Source organism: Apteryx mantelli, chromosome 6 (genome assembly GCF_036417845.1).
Source record: "Apteryx mantelli isolate bAptMan1 chromosome 6, bAptMan1.hap1, whole genome shotgun sequence".
In the NCBI taxonomy this organism is placed as follows: domain Eukaryota; kingdom Metazoa; phylum Chordata; class Aves; order Apterygiformes; family Apterygidae; genus Apteryx; species Apteryx mantelli.
In genome coordinates, this window is record NC_089983.1 from 12,500,027 (window position 1) to 12,519,264 (window position 19,238).

Below are 19,238 nucleotides of genomic sequence, written 5' to 3' on the forward strand. Positions count from 1 at the left end.
CATGGCCTAGGATTTGATCCAGGTATGGATGAAGCTTCAAGTGAGCAGACTTTATTTTGATGCTTCCTCCATTTCTAGTATTAGTCTTGATGATGAGACCCGCTGAGAGCCACCACCATCCTGACAGAGGATCAGGCGTGATGCTAATGAAAGAATGATCTGCTCTGTGTTGAACGAAAACTGTCAAGGAATTTGCTTTCCTGACTTGAACACAGAGACAGTCTGCTCTGCCAAGGCTAGAAGAGGGCTTAAAAATGTACTACTTCTCCCTTTTGAATATTACAGACTTCATGAATTAATCAGGAGAATACTTGGTGCAGTAGGTGGAGATATGAGAGGCTGTTTATGTTCAGCAGGAACACAAAATGCTTTGTAAAACTGATCTATAAAACAAGGACTTGAAAGAATTGTATGTGGTTTAATAGCTCATTTATATGACCTGGTGATAAAATATGCATAATTCAATATTATATGGCTTTTTTTTCTGACAGAGTATTAATAATTTAAAATTATTTTTTTCAACCACAAAACTGTTGCCATGACCCAGTCAATCCTTTCATCCCAGAACGTATTATTCTGCAACCCAAATCAGGAGACATCCCACTTTTCACAAGTGCTCCCACCACGCACATGAGACAGGACAGCAGGGCTGGGCTAAGAGCTCGGATAAGAAGAAGTGGCTCTCATACGCTTCTGAGATATTTCTTAAAATTGGCCTGTGAAAGCCCATCTGCTAATTCTACATTAGAGAAAGGTTATAGCTTTTAGTAGCACAGAAAGAGGCACTTCACGGCAACACTCCTCAGTTCAGGAGTGCCAACAAGGCGGCTTATCAAAATGCTGATAAAGAAGCAACAGGAAAGAAGTTTGGGAACGTCCACTGAAAGGCTTTCCAGAGCACCGGTGAATGGAGCGAGCCCAAGGCACAAGCCTGGACAGCAAGCAATGCTGCTGCCTTGGTCCCGCCTGCCCCTCGCTCTGCCCCGAAGCACCCAACCTCTCTGCCACTGCTTGTCCTCCCACATGCTCTATGCCTTGCTATTTGCCTTTCGGTGCTCCTGCCATTCAGCCTGTGTACGCGTGTGATCTCACCTCTGCTACCGTTCTTGGTCACTTCCTCCTGCCCGCTGCAATTCTGTTTCCCTTGCTTCCCTGATTGGCAGCTGTCCATATCCCTGCGTATGCCGTAAGATCCTATTGCCCTTTTCACGTATACAGAGAGGGGATACAAAAATGTGTATTGATCCAGTCAGCTCTTGAAGGGCTGTTCAGCTGCAGAGATCTCTCATTATTCCAATGGGGAAGCGCAATAGAAACCTGTTGACACGGGAAAATATGAAGGTCTAGACTGACATGAGCAAGCTAGTCGGAGGTGACACTGTGCATGCCCTCTCTGTCCCCAGACATGCCCTCACATCTGTTTTAAATCCCTGTTCATTTGGAGGCCAAGGATAATACTCTCAATAAACAATTTGCTTGGAAGATATCCTTTGTAGTCTTGGTGGTTTAGTGAACATTGCTCAATTACTCTGAATTAATTCCTTAGTCATATTTTTATTAAGACGCCCAGAGTGTCTTGAGTATGACATAAGGTCCCAGGAATTAAATATTAACACCACCGGGGTTTCCCTGGAGATTTCAGAACATGAAAGGACAAATTGCTGGTCTACAGAATACAAACTCTTGTTACGGCAACGTGTTCACAGCTGTTAGTAAAGGAGGCAAAACCATGCAAAGTGAGGTCAATAAACCAGACAGTAAATCAAGTCTATGAAAGTCGTGACTGGTGGGACTACATTAAAATGTTATCTGGGAAATGTATGACAGCCATGGATGAAATAACTTCTGTCTCAGGAAGGGGGGTGGGAGCAGATTGATTTCATCTGTTCAGAAGCACGGAAGAAACACCGAATATAGATATTTTGTGAACTGTCCATGGAGTGAGAGTCAGAGGCAAAACAATGTACAGTGAGAACATGCACAGAGCTCCGTTTAAATTGTTTTCACATGACATAAATGGAAATGAGGTTTTGTGAAAAGAGAACTTGTCTTTTGGAGAATCCCACTCTCCCTTTCTGTTTATACCACCTAAAGCCCATAGAGTGTTTTGGTTGCCAAACGTACATTTTTCTCGCCCAGTGACAAGCAATTTTTTTCCAGTACAGACAGCAGGTGGTGTTAAGAAAGGAGTCTGAGCATGTTGGCAAGGAAGTTAAGTTTTTTGAATCTTTATACCATCTCGCACGTATGGCTTTCAGAGTTAGCTCCAGTGAACATTTTCTGTGTCAATGGTAATATACTTCTCACTGGAACTTAAATTTCAGTTGGCTCAATTTACAATAATTAATTGGTTAAAAAGAGAAATAGCAAAGTCAATAACTCCAATTCTTCTGTTTATAAATATTCTAAATAGGCTTGAAATCTAGTAACTGAAGGTGGCGATTTACTTGAAAAGTAAATGGGCAGCTGGCTGAGTTTATCAGAAACCAAGGATCCTTGGCTGGTACACGCTAACTTCCTCTAAAAGCTGTAACTGTTGCTGTTCCGCAGCAAGATACGCTGAGCACAAAGAACAAAGCGTTAAGTGGCCGCGTTCCAGGCGCACGAGGTGGTGGCTTTGCTACAACCTCACTACACATGTTAGGCAGTGTTTTTAGGAGAGGTAGTGACTTTTATGAAAGTAATATATTTGGAAAAACAGGCAAGTTTTCTTCAAGTCTGGAATAGAAGCAGCTATCCTCAAAGCTAAGCACAGGTTGAGAACAACTGCTGTGAATTTAATTTTCAAGCCTCTGTAAGGTTCTTTGTTTGAAGTTGCCTTAAGATTTGCAGCTCCTTGATAGAGAGTTAATTAATGCTCCAAATTTGAGTGTCCAAGTGATTTTTTCTGTGTGCAAGGGTTTTGCTGTCTGGCAGCTGTTTTAATCTGCAGGCATTAATAGTACATGTGATATGCTGTATTATAAAGACTGTTTATTGTACAGTGCTTAAACTTAGCTGACACAACAGTGCTGTGGTTCCAAACCCAAAGAACTCAGACATCTTTAAAACTTAGTCCTAACAGCTGAAGGCTATGAGTAAACTGTCTTTGTTAGCTGGGTTTGAGTTCAGGCTTGCTCCCAAAGCTGAGTGCTATAGAAAGCTACAGAAACAAGACCAAACTGGAAGAAGCACAAATTAGAAGAGGAGAGAAATAAGGGATGTGCCAACGAGCTCTGCAGCCTGTTTCTTTACTGGAGGGTGTCTGAAGCGTACTACCATGGAGAGTTCACTACTACGTAAATACAGAAATTTCAAACATGTTACGTGTTGCTCTCGGTTACTGGAAACCTCTTCTAAGGCAAAGGAGTCATCCATCCTAAAAGCATTAACACTGGCAGATCCAGTGCAAGTTCTTTGATCAAATAGTGACAGTCCAAAATACTACTCTGAGAGGCGCCAATTCTAACCAGTGCTTCGGGGGAACAGCAAAGCACCATTATTTGGAATTACACATGTGGTCCCCAGGCTGCATTAAGCCCTTGGAAAAGGCTGTCAAACAGATATTTCATAACCCTAAAAGCAATAGATGAAATAAAGAGAAACATGAAATAGAGGGGAAAGAAAGAAAAGAGCTCTAACAAACGAGAAAGGGCATAATATACTTTGCTTCTCCTGAGAATGCTGTCTACCAGGCTGGTATAAAATGCTGGTGTTCAAACACAGCTCTGCTCATTTAAAGTTGAGGCTGTAGAGCAGCAGTTAGTCAAAAGATGTTTCTGAATGTAAAAGGACACTATTGCCTGTAGGACTTGCATACTCCAATGTTATCTAGCTATTAAAATCAAATTATAGTGTCAGGAAGAACCAATCTCATGTAGCAACATCTGTAGGATCCAGAAGTGAGGCAAGAGCCATTTATAATCATCCTGTTCTTCCTAAGTGCTATATCATATTACAACAATGCTTTTTTGTAGCCACTCTAAGCACAACAAGGAAAACAACAAAAACAAAGGAGAAGGGAGGCAGCAGAACTTAAAAAAATGTGTTTGGCAACATCTGCTCTTTACAACAGCCACCACTGCACGCACACACACTCACTCCCCGTCTCTCCTGAGTCAAAGACTAAATCAGAATCAGCCAGAAGGTGGCCTAATTAGATTGTTTTTATATTCAAGGTAACACCACCTGGAGTCATTAGCGTTATAAATTCTAGGAGTTCTCTCACGAAAGAGCACTACAGCGTGTGATGAATAGGAGGAGGCAAAGCTGGGTGGGTTTAGAAACGAAGTCAGAAGGAATGAGAACAGCAGAGTTCCGGAGCTGCACCTCAAAGGGTTTTATGAAAGAACATTAGACATTAATAGGAAGAGGATGGCTTAGGCAACAGCAAATATCAGCACGGATAGTGTTTATGTTTTATGGACTCAGCACAAAGTTGTAGGCTCTAGAAGTGCTTTCATTTTCAAAACAGAGGGGGTAAAAAAAGGAAAGGTTTCCAGGATACATGATATTTTTATTACCAAACAACACTACTGTACAGATATCTTATCAAATTGTCAGGGCCACACTTAGTTCTTGGCTCCTCATTTCTTTGGGAAAGTTCCAGAATGAAACAGGAGCAGAGAAAATATTGTCTTTGCTTGTTATTGCTACTCTTCAGAGGTATGGAAGCACTAATATGTTATATGGCAAACGAACCCCCTCAGAAGTGACGGGTGATATGGCACGGCCAACTTGAAACACTTTTGCATGATCTGATTTTAAAGGACCTCAGCATTTAACGTTATGAGAAAATAAGGCTTTGTTTTGACCTATCTACTTAGGCATTCAGAGATCAAGCCACTACTCAAAAACACCCCTGCCAGGAGCTTTATTCATGTAGACCTCCTGCAAAACCTGACCGTCAGAAGTCTGATGTCTGGAAGAGCACCACGGCAGCAAACTGATGTGCAGAGCAGCCAGTCCCTACATGAAGAAGGTACAACTCAAACTAGAAAACCGAGGCAGATGTAGGGCAGAGCCCAGAAGAAGTAGAAAGGCACAAATGTAGGAGTGTGTTTGAGGGTGGAGTAGAAAATACCTACCAAATTATTTTAAGTGGCATTTTTTGATTAGAAAGCCAGCACAGCTATAGAACACAGAACTGAAATTCTACATACAAAATATTATTTGCCTAATTTAAGTTTCCAAGTAACGGAAATACGGGATTACTTTTAAGGTTCAGAGGAACTGTGTGACCCTGACGCACCTCCCACCATCTGGCAGTCAGCTTGGGCAAGAACAGACTTCTGCTTTTTTGCAGTGTGGGAGCAGGTGGTTTGGATGCCTGGAAAAAAGTACATAATGCTTGGGGAAGCACTTTCAACATGAAGTTACCCTTCTCTCCCAGAACGGTAATGCTCATGGAGATGATGCTGAAGGCCCAAATCTGCAGCCTGTCTGTAGCAGGACACAGTGGTGAGGCAAGGAATGAGGCTAGGAGAAGTGAATGAGGCAGACTCAACATGACCAGGCTTCCCATACAGGGAATTTTATGGGTGTTTTGAAAATTATTTTTAAAGAAAATGGTACAAATTAGTTCTTTTGATATTTTTCTTTTGATTCCTTTTCCCTTTGGGTCTCCATGGCTAAATGTTATACAGTTGGAAACAAACAATAGTCAGTTCCAGAGTGTTCACCAAAGGTATTACAAGGCACAGAACGGGTTGTCATGGAGACAGAAATTCTCAAGTGAAGCGATCAGATCCCTAAAATATTTAATCAACTCTTACTCTGCAGGACAAACATGAAGTAGAATATTTAACATAAGAAGCTAAATTGAAATTTGTCATGTTGAAATTAAAAAAGAAAACAAACTGAAACCCATCTCAGGAAACAAAACCCAGTGGCTGCTCAATGTGTTGAAAGGAGAAGAGAATGTGCACAGCCACTTTCATGTCTACGGCAAGGACGCACCAACTCATCACACGGAGAGAAATAAGCACAGCTACCTCTGCAGCTCTCACCTGCTTCCTGGCCAAAGTGGTGCTGCGCGTCTTTTCTGAGGAGGAAAGCAGGTTTCTCTAGACGCTTCAAACCATCATGAAGACTGAAGTGTGTTTTCATTCTGTCCTCCATTTCCTTTTGAGCGACATCTCAATGCACTGCGCTGCTGCAGGGACTCGGGGGCATGCAAAGGCATATGCACCTTGTGAGCGTACGCTAAAGAGGTAGCTCAGACCTACAGAAACCTAACTCCTAGCTAGTGTTGTTTTAATAGTAATCCTTCAAAGACCTGGAATAATACAAGGGGCGGCTGCCAAAGGCCATCTTTTGATTGCCTTTTCCATCACACTTAAATAAGCTAGCTTTGACCTGGTAATTACATCCACTAGCGAAAGAGATATGTTTTGTGGGACAAAAATTAAATATTTGAACACCAGCTATAGCATAGCCACCAAAATGTGTGCATCCAGCATTGCTGGGAGGTGTTAGTGAAAGATTTATGACCACGTTTTCAGTCTTTCCCGTTATTCTTGGCCCTTATTGCTCATCTCTGTCAGGTTTCTTTCTCTTCTTCTCCTCCCTTTCATATTACGCAGTCATTTCCTCTCCTTGCTTTGCACTAAGCAGCAAGGGGAGAATAACAAGAAGGCAGAGGAAAGGAGCAAAACACGGGATGAACAGAAGAAAACAGAAATGGAAATTATACCAGATATCTTGACTAAAACTCCCATGGACCTTCACTGGGATATCTGTCCAAGTAAGGAAGCACGGGGAGGGCAGGAAATGGCCTAAAGAGATCTGCAAAATATTGCAGAGTTTGTAGTGAGCTCAGATCAAGTGTTCCTGGGGACAGTTTGTGGTAATGAGGAGAATGCACTGAAGGTGTAGGAGGGACACATAGTTCTCACAATATCACTGTTTTCCCAGGCTCTCCTGAGTCTGTCATTTTGAGAGCTACATGTTTTAACCCTCAGGAGAACACCAACCGGAAACTGAAAAGGTTCTGTGTGAGATAATTTACGGCAGGCCAAATACCGTGAATTTATCCACTTGGTCTTACAGTAAATCCCCCACTGATTAATGCAACTTTATAAAGTTACTGATGAAGAGCCCTGTGTTCCCTGAAGCCACTGAATGACCAGAGGGCAGCAGCTCTGCCTGCTAATCCCCACAGCACGCATCAGAGAAGCGCGTTGTCACCTCTGGTTGCTAATTAACAGAGAAAAGGAGGAGATGTGCAGTATGTAAAGGTTCCTCTGTCTGATAACTGGCCTAACCCACTTAAACAAGTGACAGCTGATACTTGTCACCCGATGCAGGGGGATGGGGACTTGCTGTCCTTGTTTTCACGGCTCTGTGTGTTTTAAACCTTGCTCCTCTGTTTTCATTTCTCATTACTGGTGAAGGCTCCCCTTCAGGTCTTCCAAACAACATGCTCAGACTTTCTTAGCACCCCTGTTTACACCTCCAGGTAGCAACTTGCTCCTTCTCTCCTCTTCACACACCAAACTTGTACCTCTTCTTTATGCTTATTCTGCCTGAGCAGCTCTCTGTCACAAAGCATTTACAGCAACACTGCTCTCCCAAAATACATTGCACATCTCTGCACTCACTCTGTTATTTTGTGGAAGGCTCTTAGCATTTAAAAAATCACTAGTTATCTCACGTAGCTCAGGAAGCTGACTGGCTTTTTAAAGCAATGATCTCTATATACATGCAGGTCAAATGCAAGGATCCTCCTTCTGAGCCACGCGCAGCAGAGCTTGAGGGGAACAAGTGAGCAACTACACAGTGACTACTCCAGCGCATCACTAACTCCTGTGGGTCCTTTGGGCTGCTCAATGACTCCAGAGTAATCATGGTGCCTTGTGCTCTGCGTGCGAAGCAGGATCTTCCTGCTCACCCTATCTAGCCCCTACCTGCCTGGCGTTAGCTGGGGCTGTTTTTGTGAAGATGACAGACCCTTGTCCTTGGGGAGCGCAGCGCACACGAGCCACAGCACTGGGAGTCCGGGTGCAGATTTCAGAGCACACATGAGTCTGCAGTCCTTGCCCAGCTTAAAGCTGAAGGTGCTTTTGGGCAGGGTCATGCTTTGACTGCACTGGACTTTGCACAAAGGTGGCACTGAGTAAATGGTTATATGAATAACAAAAACTGTTGGTTAGTTATCAGGCCTAGACAACACATCCACGTTCCACACAGCATTCTCTTCTCCTCCATACATGAAAATACTCTAATTTTTGTATTATGCAGTTTCAGTAATGGATCATTCAATAATCATTCATTAACTGAAACACTCATGTCTAACAGCAGCACAACATGTCAGCCCTGCACCTTCAGAAACTCTGAAGAGATGATTAAAAAAACCCAAACCCTCAGAAATGTCAGAGTCCGGGAATCCCTTTGTTTTAAATGAAACCAAGGACTGAGCATTTCAGGGAAATGCTCAGCTTGTTCTGAATGCCTGTTTAAATCAAATACAGATTTGCTCTATTCTTTCTGCACAGCCACCCGCCTGCTCAGAGACAGGGGAAGGAACACTGCAACATAAGCGTATGCACATCTCCACATAGAACAAACCCCCCACCCAGGTCAGCGATCAGTTGGGTAACCCAGGGGATTAGGAGATATTTTAACAATGCTGCAGTTTGTTGGAAGAGAAAGAAGGGGAGGAACCGGAGAAGGCATGGGGGATAGGAAAAGGAGAACAGATTTTTCATTATAAGGATGACATTTACAAATACCATTCCCTTTGGGTGAGGTTACATTTAGGCTAGTCAGCTCAGACAATATTAAAACTGAGATGAGGCTTTATTTCTGAAGTGCTTTTCTTCTTAGGAACCTGAGCCACTCTCAGAAAAGCATGAATTAAGCCTCACAGCAGCAGCATGCATGAAGCAATGAGTATTCTCCATTTAGTAGCTGGGGGATAGAAATGCAAAGAGGTCACGTGAGAGGTTCAAGGGTGTACAGGAAGTCTGTGGCACCGCACAGAAATAGACTCCAGACCTCTTGACTCCTAGCCTTGTGTTTTAACCACAAGCTCATCCTTCTTCCCTTAAATATTCAAGAACTTGAAAGCCACGCAGCATCAACAAGTCAAAGATCTGAGCGATGCTTGCCTTAGATTTTGTAAGTATGCACCTAAAATAGTATATGCATAGACAGGAAAAGATAATTACCTGGGGCGTTGAATGGTAAGTGTAGCATAAATGGCAAATTATTTTTCCTCCTTGAAATGCTGCTGGAGTACGACTCCCTGAGTTCATTCTTGTTCTCTACTGGAAAAGGATTTTAGGAAATGGAGTGGGGAGAGGACACTGCTAGTACATGTTTCCTGACCTGGACCTTCCTTACTTCAGTCCGTGAGACATTTACAAGAGGAACAATAAGTATGCACGAGTGCTTTGCTCTCTGATAAAGATGAGGCTACAGGGAGAATGTGGCAACTAGAGATGAGCTTTTTTACCTCTAGAAAAAGCCTCTCCGGGTTTTAAAAAAAGGTGTTAAATTATTACAGACAGAAACAACAAATAAGCCTGGAAAGATTGTTGTTTAGTGTGCTTGAAGGGAGGCAGGGCAGCAAAGATCATCTTTTTTGAAGTATAATTCTGCAGCGCTGAATAGCAAAGGCTACTGTAAAAAGACCCAAATTTCTAAAATGAGAAGAAAAATTGTTTGCATTTTCACTGGTTAATGCTTAAAATTTGTCTTCTGGGTTGAACTCACCAACTTAGAAAATCACACAAAGAAGGCAGTTTTAGACAGGTCTAACCTTCTTGCCTGACTAAGGAAAAAAAAAATTCCACTCATTTTCCAATGTTCAATTACTGTGCAGGTTTGTGTGACACTGGCTATTTACTCTGGATCTGAAATGAGGCCCGTTGCAGACTGGTATGTGCTCTATTCTGAGATACCTTTGAATTGCTATACACAGGCGCATCTCCAGCACAGCTGGTCTGGTCTGAAAGCATTAGTCTCAAAAACAGGGAAAGACAGAAAACATTTGCCTCTGCTAAGTGGGTGAGGATTAGTAACAGTAAACTAAAAGAAAGGAGAAAAAGGAGAGACCTCTTTGCTTTTCATTTTGTTTTTGTTACTTTTTAGCTCTAGTATTTAAGGCCTCTGTTTGTGTGAATGTGTATGTGTTCTGGGTCCTGATTTTTAACTGCCCATCTCCCTTCGTGGGCAGCCTTTTGCACTCAATAACTGAAGCAGCAAATTAAACAAGATGACACCATTTCAAAAGTGGTGCTCGACCTCAGAGAGGTGCAGAAAGCGGCTCCTTTCTGGCAGGTCTTTGGAGCTGGAAGAGCTGCTCTTCATGCTGGGGTAAAGACAGACCTGCTTTTTGCCTCATCCCGAAGGCAAGGACAGGTGTGGGGGTCCAGGCTGGGCATACGATCTGGACGACAGCCTTCTCCTTCCCCATGGACACTAGGGAAACGGTCTCTGCCTTTCCAGTGCGTACAAGTGACAAGGGATGTACCCACAGAGGTGAAGGGAGAGAATCGGCATGAGACCAGCTCCGAGAACAGCCACGTCCATGACTCATCTTCCCAGAGCTGAATTAGCACCCTTCATTAAGCCATTTCTTATTATTATCACTGCATTTATTTTGCTTCATTGGGGTTTTCCGGCTGGACAGGAACATAGTGGCTAAGGATTTGCTGGGGGCTGGGTTAGATTCATTTCCAAATCATAACTAATTTACGCTAGGCAGACAGGCTATTGAGGATGATTTATATAAAAGGGAAAATGCACAGCCAGCTATATTCAGATAGCAGCCAGCAAACTTAAGACTCGGACATCACTGGCTTTTGAAATTTTGGCCTTTTCCCAAAACCCAGTCCTGAGACCACACTGTGTGTGATTTGAGGGCTGTACCCCAATTGTGCTTATTCTGTGGGCTGTGGGTCAGAAAATAATGCCTTTTGCTGCTCACAGTTCATACCTTCAAGCTTGATGCTTATTTAGTTTGGCAAGCAGATAAACATGTAAGCTTGGGTCCCTTGCAGCTAACGGCAACACAAATTACTGGATTTACTACTAAGGTCGTACAGGAAACTGACAGAGGTGATTCGCAGAGAGAAGTAACCTGGCCAGATAAAATAAATGTTGAGTTGAATCTTTGTACAAAACTCACCACGAACCTGAGACAAACTTTTTGTCATATGTTGCCTGTTCTTAACTAGGGGAAATAGAGTACAGTGCAGCTTTTCTAAGCAGTGTGTGTTTACCTCTGCCTTACAGATAAAATTGCGTGGCTCCAAAATGGACCAGAATTTCACGAACCTGAACTGACAATAAGAGAGACTAAAGACATACAAGCAATGGCCTGTGCCCACGGCGTTGAAGGATGTGTGCTTTTTTGTTGTGGGGCTGTGACTCACATCCCCGAGGTGCCGAACACCCAAAGAGACTCTTGTTGCGCAGGTCTGCGCTTGCAGCAAGCGAACAATGGTATCGGAGGGTGACACATCGGTATACTCAGAGCTAGCATCCAATGGCGAGGAAAGGTCACACTGTATCTGATTCAAAACGGGTAGAAAATAGTACCTTGAAGATCCCCGCTGCACTCAGCAGAAGAGGGCTGAGTAAGGAAGTGGAACGCAACAGAGTTCAGTCAGCCATTAATCTCTCTGTAAAGTATTGCTATTGTCTGGTGTCCTACCAAAAACACAGGGAGCGCAGTGACCATTTCATGTGGGCTTCTTATTTTTTGCTTTAGTAACACAATCCCATCCTTTGAAAGAGGTATGATTAATTAACTTAGTACGTAAAAGCCAGTGAATGATAATTCATTTACGCGTCGCACATCTAACAACCATTTTCATCGCATTGGTCACCCAGAAAAAGCTCTCCCTGAATACTGGGCCCATGGAATAGTTGTTTCCAGAAGCTGCAGAATAGCTACACTACATCTACTACCTACAGTTATCTTGGTGCATCCTATTACTTGTACTGTAACGGTGCCTAGGTGAGCCGGCACACGTTGCGTTCCTCTGGCCTGGCCAGCTCCTGATGCAGAGACATCCTTGCCCTGGAGAGTTGCAAGAAATTCAAGAAAACAGAGTGAAAAAGGCCACTAAACACCAAGGCTTTCAGGCCCAGCTCCTCAGCCATGTCTAGACAGCTGACGCACGGGAAGCTGAGGCAGCTGGCACCTGCCTGGGCTTCAACTTTCTGGAAGATAGAGTGCCAGAGCCACAAGCCAGGCCCAGACTCCCTGTCTGCTGCCACAAGCTTAACCTGATGCTGCGGCCGCCTGACAGTTGCTTACCACCGAGTGACACAGCAGTGTTTTCCTCCGTTACCATGGCATTCTGCAAACGACTCCAACACACTAGCTAGAAATTAAGTGGACAAACCTCTCAAAGTTTGGCGGTTTGGATAAACATCTGCAGGGATCTGGCTGGACTTGGGGACAGGCTGTCCCTGTTTTGGCACTCCTTTGCAAAAGAAACCACAAAAATTAGTAGAGATGCACCCCTCTTCTAAGGGCACCTGCTAAGTCTAGAGGAAAGGGTGTGAGGTGAGTGAGATCTACATCAAGAAAAGGAGAGAGAGGAGGGAGGGGCTGAGGAAAGTGTCCCATGGGAGAGTATCTTGTACAGTGCAGAAAAGTAGAAGGGATTAGGAAAGGGAGAGATGAATGGAGAAGATCAGAGAGAGAGAGAGAGAGAGAGAGAGAGGTGCTCTCTACACCACAAAGGAGAATTCCTCTTTCAAGGAGATCAGGATGTATATTATACTGTAGATGACAACTGCAGTGCCCTATGTATCATGTGTGATCATGCAATCTTGGGCATCTTCCCAGTAGACCTCTTGGAGGGCATCTCCATTCTCTAGAGCACTTGCCAACTCTGTGCCTATGGTCTTGCAGAAGATCAGGTTCTCCCAAAAGATATTACCAGGTCCCACAGACCTTCAGGCTGCAATCTGAATACATTAGCAACCTTCAGTCTGGGCAAAATTTAGGAGTCCATTTAGGAGGCCACTGGGGGTAGAAAGAAGCACCATGAACCCTGCTACAACATTAAATCATAAATAGCTGGAGTTATCAGGCTTTCCCAAGGCTACTCTGATCTCTCTTCCTAAAGCTTCCTATCATGCATTACATGAGAGTTTAAATCAGCCTCATAGGTTGAGATGAACTTTTTTTTCTGACTAAGCACTACATATAATAAGACATAAATGGCTCAGGGTGTGCCTCCCTTCTCAGCACGAAGTGCTGCTTGGAAGGAGCACTGGTGCTCGCCATGGTGGCGGGGCAGTTGGCCAGCCTCCTCTCTCAGATAACGCGGCTGACCACGGTGGAACGAGGTTAATGCATTGCCAGAACGCCTTTCATCCGCCTGCTCCCATTCTTGTGCTACTGCGCACACGTCCCAGTCTCAGCTGGGGCTGCAAGCTGAAATAAACCAAAATATCACAGCAACAGCTGTTTTGCTGGATTTTATGGCACTGAAACCCAAGAGTACTGGAAATTTTCAAATAAAGCTTTTTCCCATAAGAGAAGCTTCCAGATGCATGAGCCTGAGTGTTTGTGAACAAGGAATGTTTGGCTAGTAAGCTTGTCCTTTTGATGTCTGCCCCTTGACATTTCATTTATAATGAAGACGTAATAAGTCACTGAATACCACAGTAACTCATAAGAACATTAGTGCATGATTTGGTGGTAAAGATGTGTATAATTTCATTGGAGGGCCACCATCAACCTGACTCAGCATACTGTAACAGCATTTCCTTCCCTGGGTAGACTGTTCTTGAATAAAAACTCCCCAAACTGAGAGCGGGCCTTAGTAAAAGCTTTTATGAGTTTGGTAAGGCAGTGGGCAAGTGTTATGTTGCTCCAAATTGTGTGAGATGTGTAGCATGTTAATGTTAACAGCCAGTCAAGGAACCGCCTTTTACGTGAGGCATCTCAAAGAAAAGCAGGGTCTTGTTCCACAGGTGGCAGGATGCTGTCCTCAAATATTCTCCCTACGTTTATGATCTCCCTACGTTTATGGCAGCGAATCAAAGACACTTCACATATGAAAGCTTTACAAAGCTCTACAAATACTGTATCTACTCATTGCACTGTTTAACCCACTTTGCAATGGCTACAGAAAAATATCATGAGGAGATTGTGATCCTAAGCAGGATCTGTATGCCCACTACAGCATTCAAGGTGGATGTCTACCAAGCTAGTTTTTAAAAGCCTCCAGCAATGGAGCCTGGAACGTGTGGTCAGTCTGCTGCTCTGCTCAAGCACCCTTGCCTTTAGAACGCTTTTCCTAATGCCCAGTTCTCATATCCACAGTCCAGCCCCATCTCTTCTTGCCTTGCCTACCACAAATAGGGAACACACGCAATTTCCTTCCTCTCTGCAGCAGACTTCTGCCTATTCAAAGACTGCGATATCTCCACTCAGTCACCTCTTCCCTGAGCAAATACACGTCCTTCAGTCTTTTCTAGACTTCTAGCCATTTTTATTGCTCTCCTCTCACCTCCTTCCAGTTGGGTACTGCTTTTTGGTTACACAGTGCCCCGACCACCACTTGCTGCTCTAGCTAAGGCACTACCAATGCTGAACCAAGAGGAAGGATGATTTCATATAACTTTCAGTCCATCCTCCGAGTTTGTGCAGTGTGGTGTTTGCCTTTTGCAGGACATCAGTGACTCATGTTTAGCCTGCGATCCATGAAACTGTCCCAGATCACTTTTTTCCCCCCCCTCGCAGAGCCACTGTCTAACCAATGATCCTCACTGCATACTTGTGCTGCAGATTGCTCCTGCATAGCTGTTGAACCTTGTATCTTGCATTTTTGTATAAGAACAGTTCTACAGTTTGTTCAGAGTTTTTACAATACTAATCCTATCCTCCAACATGCTTGCAGTCCCTCCCACCCAGGGCTGTGTGGAGATTGAAAAAGTAGACTCTCCACATCATCCATATGATTAATGAAAATAATGAACAGTGCCAGGCCAGGCCAGACTCTTGAGGAACTCAGTTTATCTTTCTATTGTGACAGTGAACTACTGAGCATGGTTTCCAGTCAGTTTGATACCCACTTTTTAGTAGTTTCACCTGGCCCATATTTCTCTTGCTTGCCTACATAAAACTCTGCCAAAAGCCTTAAGAAAATCAAGATATATGGCATTTACTGCTTCTTCCTGCCAACATGATAAGGATTACCTCATCAAATTATGAAATTAGATGGTTTGACATGGCCTGTTCTTCACAAAGCCATGCTGTTTTCTTCCAGGTGCTTATTAACAATGGTTTGAATACTTTTTCCAGTATTTTTCTGGGAACTGAAATTAAGCTGATCTCTCTATAACACCATGAGCCCTCTTTCTCCCCTTTTTAAAGATAAGTATTACATTTGCCCTCCTCCCTTCTTTGATATCTCATGCTTCTCCTTAAGAAAACTACGAATGGTTCTGAAATTACATCAGCTAATACTCCAAATATGCTGGCTTACAATTCATCAAGCCGACTTGAAAACACTTGGCTTCTTTATGCCCTTTCCAACCCATTCTCTCCTTATTCTAGGTGCAGATCCTACTGCCTTGCTGTGGTGTCACTTGTGTTGGCTACCTGCCTGCAGCTGACCCTGAAGCCCCTCCAAGACAAAAAGGGCATACCACTGTCTCAGAAACATTTCCCCTTTCTGTTCAGTAATTAGCACTTTCCCTGGGATTTGTTTCACTCTGAGCGTACCTACAGAAATGTTTCTTCTTACCCTTTAGGGACTTTGCTCATGTTACCTCATTTTTTTGCCCTTACTTTTGTGTTTCAATCCTACATGCTAGTGCCATGGTTGTATGTTCATCCTTAGTAATCTGCTCATTTCTGAATACATTTCTTCTCCTTCTTAACAGCATTTCCCTTATGTGTACCCAGAATGGGATCTTTCCTACCAATTCTCTGAATGTTTTGAAATATGTCTTCTTGAGGTCCATTGTCTTTATTTAGCTGTTCCCCCCTCTCTGCCCATTAATGACTAAACTCCACCAATGCATGGCAACTTCTACCTATATTCTAGTTTCTCCCCTACCAACTTCTAATCAACCTATAACCTGCCATACACAGAAGATCACTATAAGAGAAGAAAAACAGACTGTAAGAGTATAGAAGGCTAGCAGAAAAATCTCTTCACCTGACAGCGATTCATGGTCTGATTAGTGAAATAAACTCTTTGTTGTCAGAGTAGGCGCCCCAGTAAGCAACATATGCTGGGATGTGCAAAGAAGGTTATATGTTGGTGTTTATGCAAATGCCTGAGAAAGGATAACTTCTCTTACAGCTGATGTGTTAGAGAAAGACTAGTCGGATTCAGAACCAAGCTAGCTCTCCGTCAGTCCATCACCAGAATTTGAGACCATGAACTTTAGGGGGTTGCTGCGTTGAAAACAAATCAAAACAGTCCCAGGCCAGCTGTATAGCTCCCCACAGCTGATTGAAGTGATCATGATGTGCTTGATGCTTGAAAGTCATGAAGACCCCAATCAGAGATTTCTACTTCATCCAACGGTCTTGAAGCAAAAGTCATGCTCCTGCTTTTAACTTATCCTAGAAAGGATAGAGATCAGCCCTTCACTTGCTGATCAGAAGATGAGAGGAAAGCAGGAAAAAGAAATCAGGTGATATTCACCGTGATGTTCGAAGCTCCTGAGTATTCAGTTTTCAAAGGGAGGCCATATAAGCTGGAAGCAGTTGCCCCTCTGAAAAATCAGACCTTAATTGCTTTTTTTTTTTTTTTTTATGATTTTAATCACAAGGTTAGCATTTTACCTGCACAGCAATGAGAGTTTTAGGCCTCCCTTTTCCTGAGCAACACTGTACAGACATTTTCTGCCAGACTGCATTAGAGTGCAGATGCCTCTCAGGCTTTCTTATCTGTGTGTGGTATCTGATGCAAGGTGCACAGAGTGCTTTGTGTAAGTTTTCAAAAATTGGCAGCGTCTCCAGCTGCTAAAGTCTCTTGCGCTTCTAGTCCCATCAGGAGAGTCAGGGTTTTCACAAATGCTACAGAGAGAGATAATTATGCCAGCCCCAGGTACATTTGGTCTTGCTGGGAAACATACAACTGTCTCTGGATTTTCATCTACACCCATTAAAGAGCATTTACCCAGGTATGAATCACAAATGCCAACTGCCCACAATGCAGCACAACCGTATCCTTCTAAAAATTATATTCCATTTGAACACATCTACTACCTGATAGCAAAGATGTCTTTGAAAATGTACATGACAAACTAGCGAAGGCTTGTGTGTAAGCTTTTCTGGTGAGAGAGCGCACTTAGAAGACACATGGCCTTTTTGGTTTCAAGAGCCAAACCTAACATATTTTTCAGGTTCTAAAATGTCCAGATTAGAAACTGCTCAAGCCTTTCTGCTGGCTCCTACACTCATGATATGTGAGATGATACCCCTGGAAATTACCAGCATTCAGCTTGTGTTCATCTTACTTGAACAGTAGTCATGCTGATGGAACAACTACAAGTGAAGTAACAAATCAACAAGCTAATCTACATCCTTCCAGCATCATTTCCTAAAATGTGATGTAACCACATAAGCACACCACAGCCCATAACTTACGTGTCTCACACAAAACCTGAGCACCTGCAAACCTTAGGGAGGGTAGACAAAGCTAAATTTTGCAGCTTCACATCTACTCAAGGATGCAGGCACTCATTGCCTTGCTTTCATGTTCTGTCTGGGACTAGGAGCAAGATAAGCTAGATATTAGAAGGGGGGGAAAAAAAAAAGCTGTACAACATTTCTGGCCTGGATGGAATACAGTGGAAAACAAAGTGTCAGGAGACAGATTTCTTGCATGGTCTGCAGTCCAGGCTTACCAGCTTAATGGGGTTCAATAGCTCAAACATTGCAGTGCTGTGAAATCCTGGCCCAATGAACTCCATGGCAAATCTCCCACTGACTTAATGGGGCCAAGATTTCAGCCTGGCCAAACTGTGTCCAAATGCTGACCCTTTTAAAAACTAGCAAACGACATGGAGTGTTTTGTACATGAATATGCATGTTTTCAGACAAACCAGAATGCTTTTGTGCAAGGAGATACGTGTGGGGCAACTTTGCTGTCAGGTCAAGAGGGCTCTGGAAGCCACTGTCCCCACTGCAGCTGAAAGAGGCTGGTCCACGCAGACCAAGGGGTGCCCTGCAGTGCGGGCGGGCTAGCAGCCAAGCAGGATGCTCTGCAGAGCTAAGGATACTGGTGTGAGAGTCCCCGACTCTCTAGGTTCGTTACTGTTATTCACAGTAAGATGCAAGAGCTTAACTGCTGATCAATGACAGAAGAGGCTCCCCTGTTGTGCAGACTAACAGGGGCTTGCTCTGCTTGAAAGAGATCAGCGAGACTCGGGTTTTCTGGAACGCAGATAAAACCAGCCACAGCGCCTGAGCCCCAGAAGGTTTGTCCTCTCCTAGCCCATGACCACTGCTCTCCCCGATGGGATGATAACAAATATTCAATCCTGGCATGGGCGCAGCCTGGATGGTGACTGTGGCATAGCCCCTTCTGCTTTGAAATCTGTTCTACTGTCTTGAACCTATAGCCGTCTTTGCCCGCTTCAGCTGATGGCGGTTGCGCAGCGTGCTCTGCCCTGGCCGGCGGCTGCAGCCTGCCGTGGGCACGGAGCGTGCTCTTCCCACTTCCTGCCGCTGTTTACAGCCGGCCTGCAGGGCTCGTTCGAGCGCCCCGGCGCCGCCTCCTGCTCTTGACACCTTTGCAAGTTCCCGCCTCTCTGCAATTGGTGCTGGCTCAAGCGCTCTGATATTAGCTTAGCTTCACCACAACATTCCTGTTAAGCGAAGGAAACAAAAGAAAACCAGCAGAAGCTATCCCCAGCGATGAAGGGAAGAGCCGAGAGCACTCGCTGAAATATCAAAGTAATGATGCCAGATAAACCTCTTTACAAAACAGTCAAGAGGAAAGACTGAAAAAGGAGGGTTGCATTTTTCTCCTGAAACAGAGCAAAAAGAGCTAGATGCGCCTTCTCCTTTCCCTTATTGCAGGACTACTAGAGATTATGCTTTTGCAAATAGTTGCCCTACTATAATCAAAGATATTTAGTTTCTTTTTACAGGTTTACTTCCCTCACACTGTTATCCCCTGTAGGCATTCAGAAAAAGAGGAATCTATTTTTACTAGCTGTATTAGTGCAATTTTATTAATGCAATTTCCCCAGACCCAGAGCTGGATGAATTGTTTATGCTAATAAGTGATCCGTTTAATTTAGTCCATTTTTTCCTATTT